The 21,622-nt window shown below is 40.2% G+C and overlaps 2 protein-coding genes, 2 non-coding genes and 1 pseudogene across 9 annotated transcripts in view; 3 read left to right on the top strand and 2 right to left on the bottom strand.

Moving 5' to 3' along the window:
* The window catches only part of LOC146642018 (inactive dipeptidyl peptidase 10-like), a 141,165-nt gene extending 131,398 nt beyond the window's left edge, over positions 1 to 9,767 (bottom strand). Inside the window, exons 1-2 of one of the 2 annotated variants that reach the window (XM_085398330.1) lie at positions 9,694 to 9,767; positions 8,596 to 8,661 (exon numbers count right to left, since the gene is read on the bottom strand). The gene's annotated coding sequence lies outside the window, so the exon portion shown is untranslated. The remainder of the gene's footprint in view (positions 1 to 8,595; positions 8,662 to 9,693) is intronic. The other variant, XM_085398331.1, reaches the window with a different exon arrangement.
* Positions 9,768 to 9,960: 193 nt separating this feature from the next.
* On the top strand, positions 9,961 to 12,224 carry LOC146642021 (uncharacterized; annotated as a pseudogene).
* Positions 12,225 to 19,472: 7,248 nt separating this feature from the next.
* trnaf-gaa (transfer RNA phenylalanine (anticodon GAA)) lies at positions 19,473 to 19,546 on the bottom strand. The gene has a single exon. It is a non-coding gene; the product is annotated as a tRNA-Phe (tRNA).
* An 801-nt stretch (positions 19,547 to 20,347) lies between these two features.
* trnar-ucg (transfer RNA arginine (anticodon UCG)) lies at positions 20,348 to 20,420 on the top strand. The gene has a single exon. It is a non-coding gene; the product is annotated as a tRNA-Arg (tRNA).
* A 378-nt stretch (positions 20,421 to 20,798) lies between these two features.
* Positions 20,799 to 21,622, top strand: part of nhej1 (nonhomologous end-joining factor 1) — a 28,988-nt gene continuing 28,164 nt past the window's right edge. For 2 of the 5 annotated variants that reach the window (XM_085399640.1, XM_085399641.1), the window contains exon 1: positions 20,799 to 20,863. The gene's annotated coding sequence lies outside the window, so the exon portion shown is untranslated. Of the gene's footprint in view, positions 20,874 to 20,964; positions 21,249 to 21,622 lie in introns of those variants that run through there. The other 3 variants (XM_085399638.1, XM_085399639.1, XM_085399642.1) reach the window with 2 other exon arrangements.

The raw sequence follows: 21,622 nt of genomic DNA on the forward strand, positions 1-21,622 counted from the left end.
GACGATCTGCTGAGGTTCAAGCTGAGCATCAGAATGAGGAAGATTTAAGTGCCTTTGAATGTGGCATGATTGTTGGCCTGAGTGTTTCAGAAACTGCTGATCTGCTGAGATTTCCCCATACAACCACACAGAATGGTCAGACTGAAAATAGACACGTTACAGTTTCTGCTGCAACATTCAGACGAAATGCAAATTTACATCTGAAGATAGAATTCTTTCTTTCTTTCTTGTTTTTGATTCATTAAAAAAAGCAGTCTGCAGAGGGTTTCATCTTTTCAAGCAGTCCCATCTTCCTCTATGTCATCTGGAGATCTCAGAGCTCCTGTATGTATGAAATACATGTAGAGAGACCTGCTCCCACGCTCGTGCAACACCAAGCGACACCAAACTGGTTGCCAGCATTCATGACGTCCACAAGGACAGCAGCAATGATCTTAAACTCTTTAACCTCGTATTAGGCTCAGCTGAGTCAGTGCTGTCAGTCAGTGTCGAATGTGCCCCTAAGTAAACTGCATTCAGGCCAAGCAATCATTACTGTCTTGGGCTGGCACTATTTCTGTTAGCAGCAGAATTTGATGCCACGGAATAAGAAAACATTGCTATTTTAAACATCTGAGATATCTTTATACTTTACCTGCAGTCCTTGTCTCAGACAATTATACCTAAGTACGTGGATATTTAACTAACAAGCTCTTGGAAGAAGTTTAAGAAGCCTGCAAAGAAGCAGCAGACTTTGGAGAACACATACATAAACCAAATTAATCTGTATTTAATCTTAACACTGTTCCCCTGCAGTTCTAATTGCTACATTTATCTTCATTATTTATTCCTACTTTCAGTTCTCACCAACCATACAATTCCCAATTTGTGCATCTATCATTAGTTTGTTTTATTTTCCTCCAATTAAGAATATAGTTAAATTCATACTGTGCTGATTTTCAGTAAATAATGAAATGTTACTAATCACAGTGGGACATCTTTAATTACAGCAGTGGCGCAGGAGGCGAGGATGCTGAGGTTAATCAAGACAAATGCCTGATTTAGAGTTAGCCATTGCATGAAAAAGTACTTCAGCACTTTGTTGCCTAAAGTGCACGATTTCCGAAGAAATGCCAAGACATTTGTAACATTTGTAGGTTTACCTCCCACCTTTCCTGGCTGAAAGCAGCATTATGCATCAAAATCTATAGTGACTGCACGGTCTTCTTAGCCCCTTATAATTTAACTCCATTTTGATTTTCAACTTTATTTTATTTTATTTTATTTTACTGCATTACATTTTGGGGCATGAGTTTATCTTTTTTTAAACACAAAAAAGTTACAGAAAAAAATGACCAAAAGAAAAGACCCAATGAAAAAAATTCATTGGGTTCTTTTGGAATTCTGAGATTAAAGTCAGAATTCTGAAATTTGTTTTCCCCATATTTCATTTCTAATTCTGATTTCTTCTCAGATTAAAGTCAGAAACCTCAGAAAAAACAGGTTGATTTTTTTCATAATTCTTACTGTAATCTCATAATTTGGAGATTAATCTCACAATTAATCTCAAAAATTAACCTGAGATTAGTCAGAATTATGATTTTTTTTCATATCTCTCTCTTTAATCTCAGAAGTCTGTTTTTTTCCTTAGAATTTTGAGATTAATCTCAAAATTCTCACTTTAATTTCATTATTCTGATCTTCCTCCTTAGAATTCTGAGATTATGATAATTATGAAGATAATCTCCTAATTCCAAGGTTAGAGTGGGAATTCGGAAAAAAAGTCAGAATCCCAACTCCTTCTTCTTCCTGTGGCTGTTTGCGTCTCTGTGATTATTTTTGTAGGAGGTTTTTTTGTTGTTACCTTTTGTCTTATTGCACTTTTTTGCATCACTTTATGTAATTTTGCAATAGTCTGCACTGAGTAGTTATTTTTTTCCTAATCACACTTTCTCTTCTCTTCAGCTGTATTAAAGAAAACACAGCTGCACGCGATCATCATTGATGCTAAATCAAGGAAAGCCTCAGATGCTTGGAACTTGTTAAAAGTAGTAATGTAACAAAGCCCTTGGCGAACCTGATGCACCCACAAACTGATGCAACTGAATTAAATTCAGCTGTCATTATGATTTTTAACCTAGCAGAGTTTCTTCACTGCAAACAGTTTCAAATCAATTCCTTCACAAACGAGTCTTCCGTCACAGAACTCATTTTTGCGCATTTTCTGTGTGTCAGCAGATCAGTTAGACAGCAAGTTATTTCCAAAATACCGTTCTAATGGGACTGTGGATTCCCCGCTGTGCTTGTTCCCGCTACGTTTGTTTCCACTCAAGTTGAATCAGATTTAATTTTCACACCTGTAAAGTACAAGGCATGGTAGAGACAAAAACATAAAGTGCTTGCATCCTGTGCTTGGTAAATATGAAGATGTAAAGTCTGAAAGGTTATATGGGTGCAGTGTAGAAAGCCATCAGAGGGATAAGTGGACTAATAAAAGAGGACATTAATGCGAACTTCCTGAGTTTATTAGTACCTATGGGTCCTGTGTCTGGTTTCAAATGTACTGTTTAAATTATACAGTACAACAGTCTGTATCAATATTACTCTTGCAGTGGTTAAGTCATATAAAGTGGACGTATTATGCTTTTCCTTATTTTCAGTTAGATATATACACGTTTACTAGCAGTTTATCTCCATTTAAAAATGTCTAAAGATTCAAATAACAAGGCCAGCAAGAGTTAAAGAAGTGAGCCTAAAGCTCTTCTTCAGACAGTTTTTTTCTATTTGCGGCTCTTGATGATGTCAGTATGAGCAGACATCCCTAATAGGCTACCTCAGGCCTTTTTTTGCACTTTGAAAAGAAAATGATCCTCCAGACTATCTCTAAACTGATCGTGTCTCTTACCACATGACTCCTGCATGTGGGGAAATCCGAAGCTTGGCAGATGTGTTGCTTCTGTTATTTGAAGGCAGATCAAGCAAATGGTCCAAGATTTTTATTCACTCACAGTTTTTCTATACATTATTCTGCAAATTAAGCCAACTTCAGTGAGCTCTTGGCTTAAACTCCATGCACAACTTGCTGCCATTTAAGCCAACACAGTCTTTTAAAAAAAAAAACAAATACAGACCATGGTGCCATCTGTTTATTTGAACACAGGTTTATAACCATAATTTATACTAATATTTTTTTCTGTGCTACTCCTCTGTTTATTTACATAGATAACAACCATTCAATTAGTTAAATTAGTATTTATTACACACATGTAACTTGTAGAAGTGTTTACTGATCATCATTATAGTCACATTCACCTTTTGTTTCATGCTTCTTAGAGCCAGAAGTGACCATATGTGCCTCAGAATGTGCAGCAGCAAGCTTGGTTAGCATGCTGCATCTTTAAGCTGCATCTTTAAGCTGCATGGGTTTATCGCTGGCCATTGACGCAAACTAATGAAAAAATGAATGAAGAATTTCACTTACCAAAACTTTAGCACCAATTTTCATGACAGGCTCTGCTCAGTGTGTGGCAGAGTCTGTCAAGACGCTGTGTCTTGCTACTGTATATGCATGTTTATGCAAATACACAGAGCAGCCACTAGAGGACCTCAAGGTGCAAGCCCACTTTCAGTATATTTGGGTCTTCTGTTCACCACTTTAGCTCACAGGGCCCACCAACAATGGTGGCATGGCCCGCTACACACTCGTAAAAAGGAGACGACTGTGCTAGTTCCCCTGTATGGAGGGCCACAAGTGCCAAAATGAACTGACTAAATAATGAATTAAATGTTAATGAATTAAAACTGAAATTAATTGAAAATGTGTAATTAATTATTTGAAAATAGAAATAAATATTTTATTCAATGTTTTAAACTAAATCAATATATATTTTAATTACTTATTTACTTATTTAGTGAATTATTTCCTGACATATTCGTTCATTTTGCTACTCATGGCCCTCCATACACCTAGTGTAAAAATATCTACAAACAGTAGTGCTGTGCATACTACAAATTTTGGTATCAATCTGATACCAAGTAAAGTGAACGCAGTGAACGCCAGGACCGCCACCTACAACGCGAGTCTCACCACTGGCGATATGCGTGCCTACAAAGCGGCCTCATACGGCGTGCTGCACGTGGTGAGAGATGCCAAACGCCAGTACCAGGAGCGTGTGGAGTCTCGCTTCTACCAGGGCAACACACGGAGTATGTGCCACAGACTACACACCATTACGGACTACAAAGCCAGGGACACTGCGCCGATCAACACCGACTCTGCATTCACCAACGAGCTGAACCAGTTCTACGCCAGTTTCGTGGTTAGCCAGGCAGTTAATGCCATCTACCGCATGACTACCGAGGACAGTGACGTCATCAGCGAAGGACCGGTGATCAGCATCACGGAGCATGACGTCCGAGCGGCAATGAGGAGAGTGAACACAAGGAAAGCGGCGGGGACAGATGGCAGCACCGGCCGTCTGCTGCGCTGCTGTGCTGACCAGCTAGCAGGTGTGTTCACTTCCATCTTCAACGAGTCCCTGGTGAAGTCTGTGGTCCCCACATGCTTCAAAAGATCCACCGTCATCCCTGTGCCCAAGAACAGAAACCCTCATCCCTGAACGATTACCGGCCAGTTGCACTGACCTCGGTAGTAATGAAGGTGTTTGAGAGGCTGCTGAAGAACATTATCTCCTCCTCCATCCCAGACACCACAGATCCGACCCAACAGATCCACAGAGGACGCCATCATCCACGTCCTGCACACCACCCTCAGCCACGTGGACAAGAAATAGGCTAACTATGTGAGAATGCTGTTTGTTGATTACAGTTCAGCGTTTAACACAATAGTGCCCAGCAGACTGTTCACAAAGCTCAGGGATCTGGGTCTCAACAGCCGCCTGTGTGCTTGGGTGTTGGACTTCCTCGCTGGCAGAACTCAGGTGGTGAGGGTGGGTAGATGCGTCTCTAACAGCATCACCATCAACACAGGAGCACCACAGGGATGTGTCCTCTCGCCACTGCTCTACTCCTCCTACACTCCAGACTGTTGTTGTGTCCTGTAATGATTGTACCACCACCACTAGAGGGCGGTGTCGCGAAATAAGAGAAAAGTGGAGTCGGTAAAATTTTAGAGTTAGAATATAGTTAAGATGGCTAACTGATAACTTGATGTGTATCCCTGTTACCTCTACGATGTAAAGTCTGTGCTGAATTCATTAAAAAGCACTGTTCCTTGATGAGGACTGGTTTATTACCAGCCGCTGCTACATTTTGGCGACGAGTAACCCTGCCTGTTTTTTCAGCTTAGTTTTTTGCTGAGTCATCATGGCTGCAAACGTCCATCCACAGCCCATGTTTTTGCCTTGCCCTGGAGATCCTGCTTTGCCCTTCAACATGTGGATGTGTATGTTCAACAATTATTTGCTTGTGATCACTGCAACAGGGAATGAAGCATGAAGAAGAGCTACTTTACTTCACTGCTTAGGAACAGAGGGACAAAGGATTTTCTACTCACTGCCAAATACAGGTGATACCTTTGCCTCTGCTGTTACTGCCCTAGAACAACACTTTTCACCTAAGGTAAATGTTGTTGTGGAAAGACATGCTTTCAGAAAGCGAACACAAGCTTCACATGAGACTGTTATCCAGTATGTGGCCAGCTTGCGTGACCTTGCTTCTAAATGTGTGTTTGATGACAGGACAGAAGAAATGATCCATGATCAGCTAGCTGAACATGTGTCTAACCCCAGCATAAGAGAAAGACTCTTGCTTGAACCTGATTTGACACTAGATAAAGCTGTTACACTGGCAATACAAATGGAATCTGCAGTTCAACAAGCTAAATCCATAGCTGCAAACAGCAGTACTCCAGTCCAAGCTGTGCAGTCTCACTCATACTCCATGCAGAGGAAGCACAAATACAATGCTCACCCTGCAAAGCCATCTCATGCAACAAAACCATCTAAGAACTGTTTTAGATGTGGTTCAAACAGTCACTTAGCCAACTTTCGTCAGTGTCCTGCTGCCAAAGCTACTTGTAAACTGTGTCATAAAACTGGACATTTTGCTCGTGTCTGCTGCTCATCCAAGACAAGAGATGTACGGGAAGTCCATTTACCAAAACTCAGCCCTTTACTTAACAGATCCTTCTTATGCATCAAAAGGATTGCAATGCAGCATAAATGTGAGCACACCTACCTCATCAGCTAAGGACATTGAACTGATTGTGGACACAGGTTCTGCAGTTTCTATCTTGCCTAACCACATCTAAGAAGAGCACTTCAGTGATACGCCACTAAAACCACCTGACCTTCAACTAGTTACATACACAAAGAAAACAATCCCTGTGTCTGCAGGCTGCCTGCAAGTCACAGTGGCTCTTGAAGTTCCACCCTTATGACCGACATTAAAGTAAATGGCCTATATTTGTATAGCGCTTTACTTAGACCCTATGGACCCCAAAGCGCTTTACACTACATTCAGTCATCCACCCATTCACACACACATTCACACACTGGTAATGGTAAGCTACATTGTAGCCACAGCTGCCCCGGGGCGCACTGACAGAGTCGAGGCTGCCAGACACTGGCGCCATCGGGCCCTGTGACCACCACCAGTCGGCAACAGGTGAAGTGTCTTGCCCAAGGACACAACGACCGAGACTGTCGGAGCCGGGGCTCGAACCGGCAACCTTCCGATTACAAGACAAACTGCCAGCTCTTGAGCCACGACTTAATGTGTTGTGTTTCCTTATCCACAGGTTTCTGTAAGTGCGTACGTAGGCTGCCATGACAGACCACTACTTCTGCAGTCCGGTCTTATACTTCCGGTTACTCAAAGCGAGAGCCAGCATTCAGTCGTTGCTAATGTTTTACGGCTTTATCTGTTCGAGGATGAGCTCAGGTTCAACGTTAGAAACATTTTGCCTTGAGCATCAACAACTTCGAAAGGCCTGTCTGTGCCCACCACCCTACGCACTACACTCTGTGCCACTGGCAGCTTAAACCACTTAAGCCCCACGCCCCCGGTACCAGGGGCAAAAAGGAGGAGATCACGTCAGAAATATAAGTCCCGACAGTGGCGGTTCAAGCCTGTTTGGCACCCTGGGCAAACACTCCCTCTGGCTAATGACTAATTACTATTGTGCTGAACACAGTCCAAAGGATTCAGTAAGCTGCATCAGTGTCTACTGTTTACTATCATAGCCAAGTGGCTTACAAACGTAAACAGAAGTTTTCACTATCCCTACTAATTGATGTTAACTTGTTGTATCTCTGTTGTGGTCAGTGCTATCCTCTATGCTGTTGCATGCTGGGGCAGCAGGTTGAGGGTCACAGATGCCAACAGACTAAATAAACTGATCCACAAGGCCAGTAATGTGTTGGGGATGGAGCTGGACTCTGTTAAGGTGGTGTCTGAGAGGCAGATGTTGTCCAAGATAAGGACAATCATGGATAATACCTCCCACCCACTCCATGATGTCCTGGCAAGTCACAGGAGCACATTTAGTGAGAGACTGAGATTACCAAAAAGCACCACTGAACGACACAGGAAATCATTCCTGCCCGTGGCCATCTCCCTGTACAACTCCTCCCTCTAATTATTATGTGTCGTGACAGGACACATCTGCTTACCTGTATCTTTTGCTTGTTTCTCCTCTCCTTTTCTCTTTTTTCTAAACTGAGCACCTGATGGCTTTAAACTTTTCTGGTCCATCTCCATTGGTTTTAATTTTGCACTCCAGTATGAACACCCATCCCCCAACCTGAGGATCACCACAACATAACCTAATAGACCTACACCTTAGTTCACAGATTCACTTTGTCTAATGCTGGTCACACTGGGAGGAGACTTACGGACTGGCGAAGAGAAGCCGTCAGAGCTGGCTGAAGTAGTCCTCCGGTGATTGCCTCAGATGAGACGCAGGTGGTTTGGAGGCGGCCCAGCCCGAGGGTGTGGCCACTGCAGCCTCCCACGGCTCCCTGGATGCCGAGCCACGGGCCGTGACACTCTCAGGCACCTTCCCCTCATTAGACTTGTAGTCAAGACCGCCTAATCCGAGACCAAGACAAGACCAAGACCAGAGGGTATCGAGACCAAGACAAGACCAAGACCAAGTTGAGACGAGACCAAGACCGAGACGAGACGAGACCGAGACAAAAAAAGTCCTTAAACTGCAGCCAGATGCTATTCTATATACATATGCCGGAAACCTTAAACTAGTTTTTTAATTAAGCAGCAAGGCAGAACAAAGTCGGGCCTGTATAAAGACACAGGGACTAAACCCCAATTCAACCAGACCCAGAACTGATCCGGAATTAAAACAGGACTACAACAGTAACCAAGACAGAACCAGAATCAGAACTAAATTATAGTAGCACTAAAAATAATCATAGACCTGCACTACACTTATTTTTTAATTCTACCAAAGTACAATATTTAGAATGAGAAAAGTTTATATAATTATTTAGCCTTGTTGTGCAAACAAGCCTGCATAACTTAATAAATGTAGAATTTGAAAAGTAACAAATGGTATCTAAAAAGAAACACTAGGTACGAGATACATGTTCTGATGAGTTTTGGCAAACAACCATTTGACTAACATGTGTGTCTCACCTGCTCTTGTTCCATCTCTGTTCTGTCCTCTCTCGCCCTCTCTGCTCCTCTCTCTCCCTCTTTGTGCTGACAATCAAGCCAAACACCAACATCATCAAATATACAGTTGAAACCAGATATTTACAAACTCTTCAGATCAAAACACAAACACTTTTTTAATTGTAACATCAAATCAGACTAAATGTTTCTTTTTTTAGATTGATAAATATAAAAAACATATTTGTTAACTTTAAGAGTAAAGAGAGAAACTATCTGTATTTCTTAATTGCAAATGGCACCAAATTGTATTCAAACTTGAGCCACACTTATGGAGCTCCACAGTTCTGTTCCTGGTGTTTTGGTTGACATCTCTTGATTTTCCCATGTCAAAGAAACAGGCTCTGTGTTTTGCCTTATATGCATCCACAGCTGTGCCACCAGTTTACTCACATGGACTCTACGAACCTATCAGAAGCTTCTTCAGCTCAGAATGGAATCGTCTGGAGTTTTCTTATTAATTAACAATAAACTTAGTGTACATGTACTCCTAAATTTGATGAAAGTGATAAAATAGACAGCTCCCTCTTTTTATTCTGACATTTAACTAATTCAAAAGATATTTCAACATTTATTTATCTAAAACAAAAGTTTACTCTAAATTGATGTTTAACAGTAAAAAAAAAGTTTTTATGTTTTCTCCATAAAGTGTATGTAAATATCTGGTTTCAACTGTGAATATACTGCTGTGTATTGAAATTCCTCTGGTTTTGCATAGTTATATTGTGAACAACATCCGAAGCATAATATATAAAATAACATCTACCTGAGTTTTTTCTTTGAAAGAAGCTCCTTATGTCCATTGTTGTGTACATCAGTACACAACTGAAACCAATTTAGAGAGTTTGTTTAGCCGTGGAGGGTAACAACTGAAAATATGAAATGTAAGCTAAGACTCTAAAAAAATCAGCATTGCTGTTCGGCTTTTTATTTATCCATTTGTTGATTCACTCGAAGAGCAAGTAACGCAACCAACTGATCAGTTTGATATCAATCTTTTGTGATACACCGTCATATTTACATTATTAGTTCAGTACGAATCAGTACGATTTGCTTTGGTACCTGGTCAAACTTAAGCTCTCCTCTGTCCTGCAGCAGCTTCTCCCCCCTCGCTCACATGGGTGCTGTGCAGTCGCCTAGTGCCTGAGCTCGGATCATACCAAAATTAGGGGGAATTTACGACGGTGCGCTCTGTGCTTCGTGTGTTGTTTTTGTTTTATACAGTTGTTAGTCAGGCATCTAACTAACAAATTACACTCCAAAAGACCCCATGCTTCTGAAAAAATGACCCGGGCCCAGTAAGCCACCCCCCCCCCCCCCGCTCCGCTGATGGTTGACTCCAAATCTCCCGAACACTATGTCGATTTGAGAACGCAAGACCGAAACAGCGAGACCAAGACAAAAGTCCGTCGAGACCAAGACGAGACCAAGACCACGAAAAAGTGGTCTCGAGTCTCGAGACCAAGACCGGTCTCGAGACATCCAACTCTACCCCTCATAGAGGAGTATGCTTTGGGCATTGTGATGCTGTTCCCCTCACTCAAAGATCCATATGCAGACAAAGGCTATGTAATAGTCAACACAAAATTGTTTAATGCTGGACATAAAAATTATCTGATATTTTGTTATGAGCTAAATCTGACAAAATATTTTGTATTTTCACTTATCCAGGAGCACTTCTTTGATGCCGCAAGTGGTACAGGATACATTTCTTTCAGTTTCTGAAAACTGTCCAAAGAAAGATTCGTTGGGGATCTCCAACACAACCTAATAGGTTGACAGACAGTTCTTCAGGTGGTCCAAATCTCAAAAGGACTGAATTTTATACACCAGCTTGATGGTGATTCTTGCAAGGAGGTCGTGTCTTTGCTCAACCATACTACAGACAACTCTGTGATTTTCCAGAAGATGAAAGAGACCATTCAGCACTATTGGAGGCTTGTTAATGACCCAAGCAGAAGCGTTGGTATCCTATCCACTTTTCCAAGATTCCAGGATACAAAAGGAATGGTAAGTTAGAATTCTTTTTTTTTAATGTTTGGAATTTGGAGCTAGCAGTTGTTTCAAATACAAATTTTTTTCTTAAAGGTGGAGCAAAACTTCACTCTCCTGTTCGCTGATGACACATCCTCCAGGTTGCTTCAGAAATGAAAGACATTCTTCAGGCCAAATGCCATAAAAGAGGCTGAAAAGCTCACTTTAACACCCTTTAACAAAGTAAATCTTTGTCCAGTTTTTCTAGTTTTGATCTTAGAATGTAATATAAAGTCAAACAAAGCATTGTCCGTTTTGTTTGTATGATGATCCTGAACTAATAATCCTATAGATTTTTTTCTTCTTCTGTATCTCTAACGATTTCATCTAGTTTTTGATAACTTTCAACAATAGACATGGGAGAGATGGAAGTCTCTTAACTTTCCCCTATTTTCATTGTTAAACAGATCAAAACATTTGATGAAATGGTATTAATTTTGTGTCTTTTCATCTTCAGCCTTTGAACAAGAAATGGCATTGCTGTTGTTGTTGCTACATCTCCTTCTACCACCACCAGGAGGACAAAGGTCTCCAAAAATCAGCGCGAGTGATGCAAGTCAGAGACTTGTACTCTTTCATAAGGTAATTATATCATGAAATTTCAATAATACCAAAGTCTTTGAGCAATCTCTTCTGCATTTTTTTCTGTATTTAGACACCATTTCTGTGAATAATTATTAGTTTCCTTATGTCAACCCCAGTCATGCTGGAGTCTGGAAGAGCATCTCTGCAATCAACAAGGATTGGCAACCATACCTCCTCGCTGTCAGGCAAAAGAAGAGCAAGACTGACACACACCAGGCGAGCCACTCACTCGGGGCATTTGATGAACTTTTCAAAGCACATTTTGTGTTTAATTTGTCCCAAGTGAATATAAAGCTGGACCTGTTATTTGCAGTGCAGTGGAAGAAGACACGCCTGTCTTTCGCCAAATAAGTGACTTACTTTTGGTTGAAGATGAAATTTTTTTTTTTTTATGGGAAACAGGTTGTTTACAGAGTGTTTTGATAACCATCTATGCATGCTGAGCAGAGATGCATAGTGAAAATGTCAGATCTAAAGTTTTATAAATCTTTTGACATGCAAAGGTCATACAATGTTTCAGATGAGACAGTGTACATTGTACCGTCATTCACAATTTTTTGAAGACACAATAAATGTCCTTTTGGGGAATATTTATTTTGTGGAATTCAATTCTTTCTCAGAATTTAATTTTAACACTTTTCAGTGTAGAAAGCCTGACACTATAGGGAGTGAAGCCAACACTAACCAGAAGGTTAAAAATGTTAAAACATGAACTCTGGCCTGGTGTTAAATATTATAACTATTTCAAAAATGTTGATTTAACTCTTAAGAGTGTATAAATAATATATTAACCCTGAAAAAGTGTTGAAAATAATTCTGTTGGAGCTAATTTAACAATGGTCTTTTTGCTGTGCTTACTCTGTCTCCAACGACAAAACAAATTTCCCACGTGTGGGACTAATAAAGGTTATCTTATCTTGGTTATCTTATCTTAACACAGCCCCCTGGCTACCCACCGTAACCTGCTGGGGTAGACGGCCTGGAAACTGGCTCATCTCTCTCATTGACCTCAGGCCAACACGGCTCATCATCTAAGGTCACCTTTTTCTTTGAGGAACACGTCACCAGTTAGTTCAACCAAAATGGACGACATAATGAGAATTTGAGTGTCAATCCTAACATTCAGACTTCATATGTTCCTATAACAGCTGTTCACGTTTCACACTCGGCTCTGTAGAATGTACCGTGCAGAAAAACAGCAGCAATTTGGGGGGCAGGAAACTTCCATCTGGACACCAACGTCCTTGACTTCACATTTTTCAGTGCTGATGTTACCATTATAGAAAGACACAAACAGTGCAATCACAGTGATGAAATTACAGGAGAAGAAACACAAAGCAATGAATCAGCTTTAAACAGGAACACAGTAAAATGACCTCATACTTCAGATTTGCCACTTACAAATAAATCCAGTTAAACACAAATAGATGCAGAAATTCCTGCACCATTTGTTTGTTCAGAGCTTATTCTCTGCAGTGGTAAACTCACCTTACAAAAAAGCCATCTGCGCCACCAGGAAGCCTTCTTTGATTTGTTCCTCTGAGCCTCAGCTGGAGGTGAGACGGGTGCAGAAGAGGTGGCTGGAGTGTCAGGGACCACATGTTCATCTGTGAGATCCTTTCGTGCACTCACACTGGAAAGATAACAGAGAAGATCAGTCTGCTGTAATGCACTCAAACTGCCCTCAGTGCCTCAAGAAAGTCAGCTGGACCGACTGCTTGCACTCAAAAAAATGAAAAGTTGACTTTAATTAAAATTATTTTGTCAACAGGTTCCATGAAATTGCATTGTGTTAGTTTAAAGCAAAAATGTTTAGTTCATCTAATTTTAAAAAACTACTTAAGATTAACAACAGATATTTAAGACTACCTAAATCAAGTTATGTTGTATGAACATAGATGATATATTTACAGGTTAGATAGTTTCGATTAGTTACTTCAACACATTTCTTATTTGTGGCAGTAAAATGTTAAATTTAAGTTAGATTAATTCAAATATTATATTTTCAGCCACCTTGTGCTTTACTAATTAGTTTTACATAAATTTATTTTGTCAACAGGTTCCACACAAATGAATTAAGTACATCCAACTTATTATTTTAAATTTCTTTTATTGCCAACACATTCAGTGAGCATTTGTGTAAACCCAGTCCAAAATAAAACACAACAGCTCATTAGCGTTAGTAACTAACAGTATGTAGACAGATGCAACATCAAGACTTTAAATTAAATGTCTGTATCTGCCAGAAATAGAAGAAAAAAAACATTGAAGACCACATAACATGTTGATAAGATGACACTTGAGTTATGCACATGCACATCTAAAAGCTGACGTGTACCGTAAACCTACGCATACGGATCAGTATTTAAGGTTTGACTCTCAATATCCTCGAGCACAAACTGGGCATCATCAGGACGCTACAACACAGAGCGAACACCATCCCCACAGACACAGTGGCCAGGGAGGCAGAAGAACGGTACATCAAGAAGGCCCTGAGTAAATGTGGTTATCCCAGCTGGACTTTTCTCAAAGCTGGAAAGGCACCTAAGGAAAGCTCCAGCTGATCCAGGAGAGAAGGACGACCGCTGCCCAAGTGATCAGCCTGTAGTGATCCCATATGTGTCAGGAGTATCGGAACAGTTGAGGCGCATTTTTTCCTCTGTGGCTTTTAAACCCAAAAACACGCTGCACCAAAAATTGGTCCACCCCAAGGATCGGGTCCCCCGACACAAACAGAGTAACATAGTGTACGCTGTTAAGTGCCAGGAGGATTGCCAGGATTTATACATCGGGGAAACCAAACAACCTCTGGCGAAGCGGATGGCACAACACAGAGGAGCTACCTCGTCAGGCCAGGACTCTGCAGTCTAGTCACACCTACAGGCCAGTGGACACTCTTTCAAGGATGAGGATGTGCACATCCTGGACAGGGAGGAACGCTGGTTTGAGCAGGGAGTCAAGGAGGCCATTTCCGTGAAAAGGGAAAGACCATCTCTGAATCGAGGAGGGGGCCTAAGGGTACATTTTTTCGCCATCTTACAATGCTGTGATTGCAGCCATTCCCCAACTCTCTGTGAATGGTACTCATGGCCATTGATCAGTGGGTTTTGGTCAGTGGTTGTTGGTCAATGGTCATGAGAATTTGCATAATTAAGATCAAGGAACTGACCTCCCAGCCCGTTGTTCCTTCAGTGGGCTGGTTTCAGTCATTATGCAAATGTACTGTTTATATGATTTGGGGACACCTGCAGTCACTTGGATGAGTGATGAAACGTCTCTCCCACAAAACGCTACGTCCAGATGAACAGAATCAACTTTTGGAGATTTACTTTCCTGGATGATGCATCAAGACTTCTTTCACAGAAGAATTCACATATTCGTGGGAGGTAGCCTGTTCACAGAATAGAGTCTAAACGAGCTCTTACTTTCAGGTACAGTACAGTATATAGAGACGAGATGACGAGGCTCCAGTTACAGCAGTGCAAGAACACAAACAATAAATACAAAAAGAGTAAGACAATAAATATACACTTTATGACTAGTGGTAAAGGGATCAATAACAATTTAAAATTTATAATTTACAGTTTGATGATTTAAAGTCTCACAGACAACCCATTGAAAGGGGAGGGGGGGGCGGCTGCTTCCAAATAGAGCACATTTCATTCATAAAGTTGTAAATCCAAGCCCATTATGTGTTCATGATTTGAATCCTGGGTTGTGTGAAATCCCAGAAATAAACCCTAGACAAAGCCAGAGGGGGTGTTCGGCAAGGGCACCAAACAGGCTAAGACCGCCCCTGAACGTCAATATTACAGGAGACCCACACACCCATTATAAACTGACACTACTGAATAAATTAATATACCATTAAAATGCATCAAAAAGTTTACATTTACTTATCTTTTAATGAGATACAGATATATCAATGTTTCTGTGTTACTTTGTGCTTGTATTTTATTTTTAAACTATTTTATTTTTAAATGATTTACCATTAAATCATTAATTTAATTTTTATTTTTAAACTGATAAAACATATTGACAGAAACAAACTTCCATGCCTTATTATGTCCATTTCAGTTAAGGTTTTAAGCATTTCTGAAATCTCACTAATAAGTCACACAGCTGCACAGGATTCAGAAGCACCCATCTGACGTGGCCATCGAAGCATTTTTAAAAATTATTTTATTCTCCCATCACTCTCCTCTGCTGTTTGTAGCTTCTTAAACAAGCAAGTGGATGCTTTCCTCCAGCTGTTTGAAGACCCCTTCAATGTTTCTGTGCTAATGAAATGCTATTCCATATGTCATCAGATCTAAGGCTTCGTTCACACTGCAGGTCTTAATGCTCAATTCCGATTTTTTTGATCAAATCGGATTTTTTTTGTCTGGTTGTTCACACTACAAATAAAATGTGACACCAAATGCGCTCTAGTGTGAACCAACCATTGGTGTGAACGGTTCACGGACCTCAAAGTGGCCCGCATGCGCAAAAGAAGACGTCACACATAACGCGGTCTGTTTACGGAAGTAAAAATGGCGGCTACAGAGCTAGTAGGTGTTGTTGCAACAGTCTAGCAATTTCTGCACAGACTCACAACCTCAGTTTCTGTCCATTGACTCGCTCTTCATGCTTTCTCGTTTGTCTTCTCCGGCGCTGATGGCGTCTGTCTTGTGTCAGTGACGTAAAAGACGGATTTAGTGCGACGTGACCATTCAAATAGCAGTCGCTTTCTGAAACATCAGATATGTATTCGATTCAGTACCACATACGAAAGTGGCCCAGATCGGATATGAAAATACTGGATTTGTGCTCTTCAGAGTGTCCGACCAAAAAAGTCGGATTTGATGCGCTTTCGCCTGCAGTGTGAACGTAGCCTAAAGACCTCTTCATTCAGTGCACATGTCTTTTTGCAGCTGTTTTAAATGTAGATGAGGAAAGTGTTATACATATTTCAGTTGCAGCACTCAAGTCTTTAACCACAGCACTGCACACGACTTCAGATTCCCCCGAGGTGGCATTTGTTTCTTTTGGTAGAATGGCACTAGAATGGTCCCTTGTGACTGATATTGTAAGAAATACATGGAAATCATACATAAGAAGAGCAATGTCGCCCTCTCCTGGTTCAACTAAACCCGGACACTAAGATTGTGTATGAGTGACACAGACAGGGTGCTGTTATGACTTTATACACTTTACTCTTATTTCAATTTATCATTACAATTATCTGTCTAAGTCTTATTAAATAAATATGTATTTTTAGAAAAACATGTTCTGTTTTCCTCTGATGACCAAAAAACTGGCAACTGCCCACCTTTAGAGTCTTTCTTATAGCCTCATAGAGGCACACTTGTCAGAGATCATACGAGACATAACACGTGTTAAATATGTCAAATCTGATCTGATGTGAAAATTGCATATTTAATAAAACCATGCAAAATTTAGATGTCATAATGTGAATATATATTGTAGCTATGCTACAATCATAGGCCACTTTATTGGATACACCTATTTCACTGCTCATGAAAAGAAACTGAGGCTAGAATTCACACAGGCTCATCAAAAGTGGACAATAGAAGAAATTGATACTGATTTAGTGATGGCTGCTTCTAGCAGGATAACACACCTTGTCTCAGAGCTCAAATGATCTCAAACTGGTTTCTTGTTGAATCTGTGCCACAACAAGTTAAGACAGCTCTGGAGACAACATCAGGTCCAAACTAATGCCAGTGGCTAATGAGTGTGTATGGACAAACATACTGGGTAACATCCACATCCCACCTACAGGAGCTGCTCAGCCATGAAAACCTATGCCACAAAGCTCCTGGCTCACTTTTGTGTCCTTATATTAATGCCAGACGACATTTCCCCAGCAACCACATGGTTGCACTTTGGGCACTGTGAACTGCCCATTGTGGGCCCCAGTATTGCTGTGAAATGTTGGGCAGACTGTTTGATCTGAGCAGCATACCCACTGTATGCCCACACATCCAGTACTCCCACTGACTGGTACAGAGTGTGGACCAGAATGTTGTTTATGATTAAAGCTTCTTTTAGCCACTCCCACAGTTTCAATAGCAAAAGTGACCAATTAAATGTCTGAGAGGTAGAGGAACAGAAACCACAATATCTACTCTGCAGCCCTACAAAGTATGATCAAAGTTCATTCAAATCTTTTCCAGCTGTTGTGTTTGCAAACAGAATGAAGCACACGCTAACAAACACATCCGCTCTTTGATGGAGGTGACTATGATTCTTACAACTATAGTGTGTATTGATAACATATAAAAAGTATCCTATAAAGATATAAAATATCACGTCACATCTCTGCAAGATCAACAGATTGATCTTAAGTTCAATTCACTAATAATGCTATATAGAGCTATTTAAAACTATACAGTTTATTCTTTTACAAACCAGAAACAAATCATAAACCTTTGACTAAACATTTAAAATAATTTTACTGAACAATGAAATGAATAAAACAAATGTACTATATCCCCATAAATAAAACAATAACTCAAAATAGTGGTCAAGCATATTAAAATGTGCTTCAACAGGGCAGATAACAAAAGCCTGCACTCTGCACTTGTTTTCACGGCATTACAAACTTCTTAACGTACGTACAAGGTGACATTTAAATTTCGCATGATTTTGTTAAATATGCAAAGCTTATTCTACACAAAAAACAAAACCATCAGCATGTTCACACAACTGTATAATCAACCAATCAGATGGCAGCAGCTCAGTGCATTTAGGCACTTGACAAGATCCAGATCCAGATATAAAATATCATTAGAGTCCGTTTTTTTTGTTTTGGTTTATATATCATGTGGCGCAAATGGGAACCTGAAGTTTGTTTCCGGTGCTGTGGTTAAAGAAAGTGAGCTCCACACTGGGAAAAACACGTTATTTTTATCTGCATTTGAAAGAGCTGGACAGCTGTGCTGAATGAATGACATGACAAAGTATTTTTTTTAAAAAAAATCCACATGGCTGAAAACTTCCACGTGTTGCTCACTTTAACGTGACCACTCTGCTAGCCGAGTGAAGCTACATGCACATTTACATTCCCGTCTCTTACTCACCATCACGGACAGCCTGGTGACAGCACAAACTTTAACGGGGTTTTTAAAATATTCCGTGTCTGTGACAGCAGTGGACATGCAGGCTGGACGTGACCTCTCCCTGTGTTTCAAATCCACACGGTCAGCGCCGGTGTGTTTGTGTGAGGCGGTTGCTAGAGAGTAAATGTTTCTCACATGTTTTAATATGCATTCAGTTAATATAAAGCACATTTTTCTTAATGATTGATCACTTGAATAAATAAATAAAACTTTGTTTTAACTATTTTAGCTGCTTTTCACTCAAAATCATTACTTCATGTGAAGAATTTTTTTTTCAGTCCACCCCCAGTTTTTTTCACATGTGTAAACACAACACTGGTTCCTCCCTTGAGTTAGGTGCATTTTATAACAAATTCTTTAGTAATCAATAGATCACTGTGAAGCAAAAAATGGAAGACAGTCTGGCCCCTTGGAATGAAAGTACAGATAAATGAGGGGTGGCTTTTTGCACAGAACTGCATTTTTTTTTTAACTATAAGAGAATTTATTAGAAAGAAAGTGTACTTTATTGATCCCTGTGGGGAAATTCCTCTCAACCCATTCACTCAGTGAAGCAGTGGGCAGCCATTGGGCACAGTGTGTAGGGATGGCACCTTGCTGAGGGGTACCTCAGGGTAGCTGTTCAGGGGAATCAGACCCCTGACATTCCAATCATGGGGCCACCACTCTACCTACTGAGCTATCCCTGACCCTAAAATGTTATCTAAAGGACTCTTTTAAGAATGGGATTATGAAACTTGTTTGTTACCCAGGAAACGCTTAAACAGCGGGTATGGCGATTGAACCCATAACCTTGTGTGTTATCAGCACCATATTCTAGTTATCTGACTCGTGGCCTGAATCGTCTGATCTGAAGCCAGCTGTAGAGTTCAGCTGATGAGCTGTGCAGATAGAGGTTGAAGCAGACATTTATATTCCTTGTCAGCTGACACTGCTGTTATTGTTTTTAGGAAAGCCCGTGTTAGGTATAAAAGCACTTATGTGGAGTATTTCTGACTTCTTTTTTGCTATTTCTTGTTAATGAAGCCCAATTGGTAATAAGAAATGTGCTCAAGTGAACTCAGCTACTACATACCTGAGCTCACTCATGCACTTTAGTGGCCAGTATGGGGCTTGAACCCATGACCGTGGCTGTTTCAGCACCATGCTCTACCCACCTGAGCTAACCAACCTGCACGAAGAGTGGTCAAACAACAGTTTTTGTTTTCCAGGATTTCACTGAACAAAGACTAGTGGATCTATTCTGGACCTCCAATCAACTGAGACTACTAAAGATGCAAAACCAACATAAATATCCTTTAAAGCCTTAGTTTTGTTTTCATTCACAGTTTCACGTCACATTTGTTGGACATGCTGCGCCAACTGATTTAGACAGGAGTCACAACCTCAAGAGCTGTAGCAGAAGGGCTGTAGCTACATCGTAAGGTTTTAAAAACTGAGCTATAAAACGTGCTGCCGATGAATAGTGGTAATAAAAACCGCGAGAGGCCAACAGTGATCACTGCCTTTTTTAAGGGGCTTGTTCAGATTAAATAGAACAAGATACAAAGCATTAAACATGATAAAACACAACAGCCTTAATAAAAGCAGAGTAATTTGGACCCGGAAGCAGGGTTCATACATCATCACTTAAAGACTGGATATCCCACCTTCTGTGAATGTTTTAATGCAGTACAGTTGTTATTATTAGCACTATGGCAGTTAAAATAAATAATATTCATATAAGAAATAAAATTGTCTTGTGTAAACTGTATATGGTGTTAAATAGGCCTATACTACTGTACTTTAATGTAGGTCATAAGGGTGGTACTTTAAGAGCCATGTATTTTATGAGGTGGTACTCGTTGTGAAAAGTTTGAGAACCACTGTTGTAGAGAGTGATAAATGAGAGAAAAGTGACACTATTTCAGATAGTGAATCACCAGGACTTCCAGCTGACGTCATCTGGCCTCTGTCCAGGCTACGTTATCGAAGACCATGTGGCCTAATGGATAAGGCGTCTGACTTCGGATCAGAAGATTGAGGGTTCGAGTCCCTTCGTGGTTGGTTATGCGTTTGCTACAGAGAGTCTTATGTGTCGGTAAATGAGGGAAGGACCAGAAGCCAATCTACCATTACACATTAATGGCCGATTATAAATGAGGAACGCAGTTCGGGACTGATGTCTAATCCGCCATACTGTTTCGTTGTTTTTTTTTTTTCTTACAGAAAAAGGAATTTCAAAAATATGCACATTAAAAAATCCAAAATATAAAACTTGATAAAAGCTAATACGAAACATTTAAATTTCACTGTTATGAAGTATATTAAGTGTTTAACGGGTGCATGAAATAAAAAAAAAAATACTGGTAACTTTTAAGAGGCTGAGTTTTATTTATTTATTTATTTCGAGACTGGCGGAACCTTTTAAAAGCGCCGCTGTTTGTCGTCGGTGTTGGAATTCTTAACTGTCAACAGGAACCAACTGCGGAGCAGCAACGTGTGTTGTTGTAAGCTTTAGTACGTTTAAAATACCGTTTTTCTCAGTGTCTCTCTGTGTGTTAGGAGCTGTCGGGTTAGAATAACCGAACTTCACTTTAGCGCGTTTACAACTGTAGAGACACAAAAAATTAGCTTAACTTACACCTTGAGTACCAGACCTTGAAGTCTGTCAATTCAGAGCTAAAAGTGAAACATTTTGTAGTAAATTTGTTTCTAGTATCGTGTAGATTGTTGCCGAGTTAAAAAAATTTGAACTATCGATGTAAACTGAAGTTTGTTATAAACTAAATATTCATTATATTTTATGAGAAACGTTGAAACCTAAAAAATGTTCGATTTTTAAATATAGTTTGGTTTTCTGGTCATTTGTTACTAGGTTATACGCTCAAAAGGGTGAGAAAAACCACGTCTATAATCCCTTTTATTTTATGAATACACCTAGCAACACACATTTCTTTTTAACACTCGTGTTCAGTGTCTTTATTTTTATATTTTTCTTCATGCTTCGTCTTTGATTTCTAACAATGATCGCTGCGTGTTTAAGTCTCTGGAAATGCTATGTTAATTATAATACAGGCTAGATGGTTACCGAGTTAAAGAGTAGCTGCTACTCATGTGTGTATGCTCTAAAATAACACGACTCCTACCAGTATGTGATAAGGAGCAGTGGGATTTTAAATTCCTAATTTTTTGAACGGAGTTTGGACGACACAACCGAGAAAACCGCTGGCATGTGCGTCCACCGTCCTTTCGGTGTAAACTGGTGT

This window comes from Rhamphochromis longiceps, linkage group LG23, assembly GCF_057381845.1.
Source record: "Rhamphochromis longiceps isolate RC_006_pf linkage group LG23, R_longiceps_female_GT1.1, whole genome shotgun sequence".
Lineage (NCBI taxonomy): Eukaryota > Metazoa > Chordata > Actinopteri > Cichliformes > Cichlidae > Rhamphochromis > Rhamphochromis longiceps.